The sequence below is a fragment of the Pseudorasbora parva genome, chromosome 6, assembly GCF_024679245.1.
Source record: "Pseudorasbora parva isolate DD20220531a chromosome 6, ASM2467924v1, whole genome shotgun sequence".
In the NCBI taxonomy this organism is placed as follows: domain Eukaryota; kingdom Metazoa; phylum Chordata; class Actinopteri; order Cypriniformes; family Gobionidae; genus Pseudorasbora; species Pseudorasbora parva.
This window is the reverse complement of record NC_090177.1, coordinates 5,925,200-5,931,792: the sequence shown is the minus strand read 5'-3', so window position 1 is coordinate 5,931,792 and position 6,593 is coordinate 5,925,200.

Genomic DNA, 6,593 nt, shown 5'->3' with positions numbered 1-6,593 from the left:
AAACAAACATCAGCGACAAACAAACATCAGCGACAAACAAACATCGGCGACAAACAAACATCAGTGACAAACAAACATCAGTGACAAACAAACATCAGCGACAAACATCAGCGACAAACAAACATCAGCGACAAACAAACATCAGCGACAAACAAACATCAGCGACAAAGGAGTCGTTTTTTCAGCAGGTGTCATTTACTGACTCAACACAGGGGCAACAGAATTCACCAAAAACGCTGATGATATAAAATGCTCATTAAAACAATTTAACATTTCTACTTTGTCAGATATACAGGTCCTTCTCAAAAAATTAGCATATTGTAATAAAGTTCATTATTTTCTATAATGTAATGATAAAAATTAAACTTTCATATATTTTAGATTCATTGCACACCAACTGAAATATTTCAGGTCTTTTATTGTTTTAATGCTGATGATTTTGGCATACTGCTCATGAAAACCCAAAATACCCAAATATATCTAAAAAAATTAGCATATTTCATCCGACCAATAAAAGAAAAGTGTTTTTAATACAAGAAAAGTCAACCTTCAAATAATTATGTTCAGTTATGAACTCAATACTTGGTCGGGAATCCTTTGGCAGAAATGACTGCTTCAGTGCGGCGTGGCATGGAGGCGGTCAGCCTGTGGCACTGCTGAGGTGTTATGGAGGCCCAGGATGCGTCGATAGCGGCCTTAAGCTCATCCAGTGTTGGGTCTTGCGTCTCTCAACTTTCTCTTCACAATATCCCACAGATTCTCTATGGGGTTCAGGTCAGGAGAGCTGGCAGGCCAATTGAGCACAGTAATACCATGGTCAGTAAACCATTTACCAGTGGTTTTGGCTCTGTGAGCAGGTGCCAGGTCGTGCTGAAAAACCAAATCTTCATCTCCATAAAGCTTTTCAGCAGATGGAAGCATGAAGTGCTCCAAAATCTCCTGATAGCTATCTGCATTGACCCTGCCCTTGATAAAACACAGTGGACCAACACCAGCAGCTGAAATGGTACCCCAGACCATCACTGACTGTGGGTACTTGAACTGTGGACTCAGTCCACTGCTTCCGCAGGTCCCCCAAGGTCCGGAATCGGTCTTTCTCCGCAATCTTCCTCAGGGTCCGGTCACCTCTTTTCGTTCCACAGACTTAATGAGGTGCCTTGATACAGCACTCTGGGAACAGCCTATTCGTTCAGAAATGTCTTTCTGTGTCTTACCCTCTCGCTTGAGGGTGTCAATGATGGCCTTCTGGACAGCAGTCAGGTCGGCAGTCTTACCCATGATTGCGGTTTTGAGTAATGAACCAGGCTGGGAGTTTTTAAAAGCCTCAGGAATCTTTTGCAGGTGTTTAGAGTTAATTTGTTGATTCAGATGATTAGGTTAATAGCTCGTTTAGAGAACCTTTTCATGATATGCTAATTTTTTGAGATAGGAATTTTGGGTTTTCATGAGCTGTATGCCAAAATCATCAGCATTAAAACAATAAAAGACCTGAAATATTTCAGTTGGTGTCCAATGAATCTAAAATATATGAAAGTTTAATTTTTATCATTACATTATGGAAAATAATGAACTTTATCACAATATGCTAATTTTTGAGAAGTACACACAGCATTCGTAAAGAGACAATGAAAAAACAGCTGGTTTAGTCAATGCAGATAATGACTTAAGACTTTTCCAAATTCTGGGGGGATTATTTAAATCCTCTGTGGTTTCAGATAAATACTGTAATGAAGTGTGTAAATGGGAAGGAAGGAGGCGGGAACCGGCGAACGTTCAAAAACATTTATTCAAAATAAATAAACAAAATGAAAGTAAAACCGCGGGCAGCCTCTCACGGACGACTGCCCGCAAACACACAAAATAAAACGTGAGCAGCCCCTCACGGACGACTGCCCACTAACACATAAACAAAACTAAACATAAACTCCAGGCCTGGTCCTCTCTCGTCTTCCGCAGCTCTTGTTCCTCCTTATATGCTCCCGTCACATGGCCGCGAGACGAGACCGGTGTGCCACGCAGCTGGCACTCGTGAACATTAATCACCGGCCCGCTCTCGCGGTCCCTCGCCCCGCTGCCTGTCACACCACAAATACATTTCAGCTTTAGCTTTGCTGGAGAGGGAAGTGAATCTGTTTTTAGGAACTATTGGATATTTCAAATGTTCCTTTAATATTTTAATCCTCAGCATTGTGATACTCTTGATAAGTTTATCAGACACTCTAGAGGATTGTATTTACCACAAAAAGCATAATTTTCCTCAGTATATATATCATGTGCTATAGTGAACTTTCTGCCACACAGATCTCCTGCTCACTGTTATACATCATATTATATTCGGAAATCAAATTTCCAGTCTCATAATGTTGGTGAAAAGCAGAAAGTTTTACAGGGAGTTCAGAAAGCTCAAAGTCTCAGTGAAACAAAAACACTCATGGACATTTTACTATCTGATGAGCCCATTCATAATATCAGACAATTTTAAGATCACCTTCATCATCATCTTTATATAATGACTTCATATTCCATATAAAATCAAAATAACTAAAATAGTGTGTGTGTGTGTGTGTGTGTGTGTGTGTGTGTGTGTGTGTGTGTGTGTGTGTGTGTGTGTGTGTGTGCCTTGTTTGGCAATACTTGTATTAAAATATGAAAACAATGTACTGAGTACTGAGGACATTAGACTGGTCCTCACTAGTTAAAAAGGCTTATAAATCGGCCAAAACAAGTTTTTATTTAAATCTATTGTTCTGCAGATGTTTCTGGGATGGCTAGGTTTAGGGATAGGGGTTGGGTTAGTTAAGGGATAGAAAATATCATTAACCTGATATAAAATCAGTCTATGTTATGTTCTCACTAATATGACAAACGTGCGTGTGTGTGTGTCCAGGGTGTGTGGTCTGGTGTGTGTGTCCATCAGTGTCCTGCTGTCTGTCTGCTCTCTGGAGGATAATGACTTCTGTTTGTTCCTCTGACGGTATGATTATTCTTTAATATTATTCATTTATTAACACACTCGACATTTAACCCTCAAAACATGAGTTTCTGACTGAAGATCTGTCCTGTAATAATACAGTGTGTTTAAGTTGATCTCCATCTTGTGTTAAATCTGCAGGCAGTGTGTGTATAGAAATGGATGGTCAGTGTGTGGATGTTGGTCTCTCTGTAGAGGAGACCCGAGCAGAACCGGCCCAGAGTTCAGTGCGGCCGTGTTCATTCACACAGGAGGAAGAGTGGGAGCGATGGAGATGAAGATGAAGATGAAGAGCGTCTTTAAGGCTTGAGACGAAGTGCAATGATCTAAAAATGTACATTTTAGTTGACTTTATATTAAATAGTTTTTGTGATCACTTATTATAAGGGTGATTACGTAACCCCTCCTATTCAATTCACCTGCTCCAAGCGGGACTCAAACCAGGGTCCGCCGGCATGAGAGTCGGACGCTCTAACTAGGAGGCTAAAGGCTGAAACCTCTAGAGTCAGTCACAGGAGCGTCTCTTGAGGACAGAGGAGTGAGGTTTACTCACACAGTGACTATATAGCTGGCCTCTGGTACAATTACAAAAAGATTTCATTATTTGTTTAAACATTGCCCCGCCTTTGACATTTCAGATCTAGGTTTCCCAAACTGGAAGTTTAAATTAGTAATTAAAATGCCAAATTAAAACAAATAATTGTATAATAAGAAGTAAGAACGTAAAAAAAATAAAGCACTCACTAAAAAAAGATGGAATATTTTATTAGTTTACCTGTCATGTGTCATCTGACAGGTCATTTATTATCGCTACAAAGACGTTATATCGCAAATTCTTTGTCTGCCGTTTCTATAAGCAATAATATTAAATATGTTACACTCTTGCTAGAGAGAGAGAGAGAGAGAGAGAGAGAGAGAGAGAGAGAGAGAGAGATGGAGCGACACGACAGTCCCTGTTAATGAGTGATGATGGCCATTAGTCTGGTTGCACTTCAGGTCTGTGATTTTGGTTGCCAATAATTATAAATATGATGAAAAAGTGAAACTATTAAAAACTTGCCACGCTCCGTCTTGCGCAACTTCCTTCCCTTCACAGCTGAGCGCTAGTTCCCTAAACACCAAACTTGACGTCAGAATCAGCACAATCGGTGTTTAATTTGCCTGATGTGTTTGTTAAGGCATAGATAGAGCTATTAAAATCACAATAATCCGCACAAGAGTTCCCAACTTCAAGGCGGCTTATGCATGTGTGATTTGAAACCGATCACAACTTGCACAGCGCGTCTAAACCATCAAATACACAAAACAAACTGCCTATGTCAAAATGACCGCTTCGAGAGTAATCCATTAAACACAGTTTATGTCTTAAATGGGTGTTAATAGTTGGTGGAAAAATATAATGTATGTTATAAGATCGGTCTTAAAGGGGCAGTGTCTAATAAACCCTGACGATTGTGTCATTAATGTGAATCAAACAAAAGGCAAAGGGAAAGATATACGCAGCTTTAAAAAGCATTAACTTAATTATAATGGGGTAGGTGTAGGACTACAAATTAGATGGACTACAAACCCCATGAATCAATAATAATAATACCAATAATACTACTGCTAATTAATAAAAATAAGAATAAGAATAATACACTATAAAAGGAAACCAACCTGTTGGTGCTTCCTCTTTGTGGCAAAAACACCCCATCTTCTCATTGTGTAATGGCAGATGAAAAGGCCAGTGGTTAATAAGCGGTATAGATCTGAATTGTGAAGTGTTCTCAGGGGAACTGTGTAGACTGGTGATGCATGATTGCTGTTTACTTTATTGAAAGCATTGATGGCTAAATTAGTATTTGCAGAGGTTACTAATATTGACTGGTGTCTTGTATATTGAAGTATTTTGTGTTATTTTGGACCTACAAACAACAGTGGGGTTCCCATTGTCTTGTATATATGGTTTACTCTGTTAAGGGGGAGGGAACACTTTGTAGTGATTTGATGATTTTTGCTTCGGAGTTTGGAGTGAAATGGTGTTTTATTTGTGAATGAGTGTGCACTTATTTGCAGAGTTATTTCCATTTGGATATGATTGAGAACCCTGTCTGCAATGGTTATAGGTTTTTTGTTTTGTTTTTGTTTTTTGACATTTCTGATTACTTGTTGTGCTGTCTGTGAATGTTTTATAATAAACCTTATTATATTTGCAAAGAAACACACTGTGGATGTTTCCCCTTTCCTGAGATGATGGGGTTACATCATTTGTACAGTAAAAACTATAGTGTTGTTTTATATTTGATTACTTTATTAGATGTATTTTAGGCCATTACCCAAACAGTAATGTTAGTAGACCTTCCTGAGATTAAAGCACTATTTTATTTCTATCTTTGTTTTATTGTATTTATTTGACTACTTTGTTTCTTGTTCTTATCATATCTATCTATCTATCTATCTATCTATCTATCTATCTATCTATCTATCTATCTATCTATCTATCTATCTATCTATCTATCTATCTATCTATCTATCTATCTATCTATCTATCTATCTATCTATATATATATATATATATATATATATATATATATATATATATATATATATATATATATATATATATATATATATATATATATATATATATATATAAATTGCCTGTAAATGCACTGGACTGGTGATATATGTTTTATATTCATTTGGTTCAAACATTGCTGTCTATTTTGATATAAATATTCTACAATCTCAGATTATAAAGCAAAGTTATTGAGCCTCATCTCATTGAGCCTCATGTTAAAATTCTCAAATTTAAAGGAGAAAAAAACACGTTTATAGCCTGGTACAATTGTGGTTTTGGCCTATACGGCTAATTTTGATCTTCATGACAACTGTGAATTTTTTTATAGCTCATTCGTTTACGTTATATAAAGCCTTAGAGTTCTGCATAATTAAGGGCATGGTTACTTTGAGTGACAGGTGGATAGCCATTTATCTGCAGTCTATAGTCATTGCGTCACCTAAGCTCCGCCCACATCCCGGCTCTTTGCCCATTTTCTGTTATCCGGGAGTGACGCGCGATGCCATGTTGCTAAGATGGCGACGGCTAGCTCGTCTCTACTTTACGCTTCAGAACGGCTTATAGGAATCCTATGAGTGACGTCACGGACATTACCTCCATTTGGATTCAAAACCATTACCCAAATGGTTTTGAAAGACTACAGCGTCTGGCTTTTAACAATGCTTATTTATAATAATAATTATAATTATGAATGATTTAGTTATAATATGTAATTATTATACCCTTGGATTAAGAATCCAGGTGTGGTGTGTTTCCGGTGATGGCTTCAGTTAAAGCTGCACTATGTAATTTATTCGGCCAGGACTCGGGCAGAAATCATGTTCATGGATGCGGTTATTAACGTTACTGTAATGTGAAGTAGAGCAGGAGCTGAGCAAGGCCTCTGGAGCTAACGGTACAACAATAGTAACTCATGATCTTCAACTTTATAAAAACATGAACTGTATTTTCTGTCTATGAAAGGGCGTGGTTACTTTAAGTGACAGGTGGATAGGCATTTATAACCGTCTAGTCATTGCGTCCCCTAAGCTCCGCCCACATCCCGCCTCTTTGCCCATT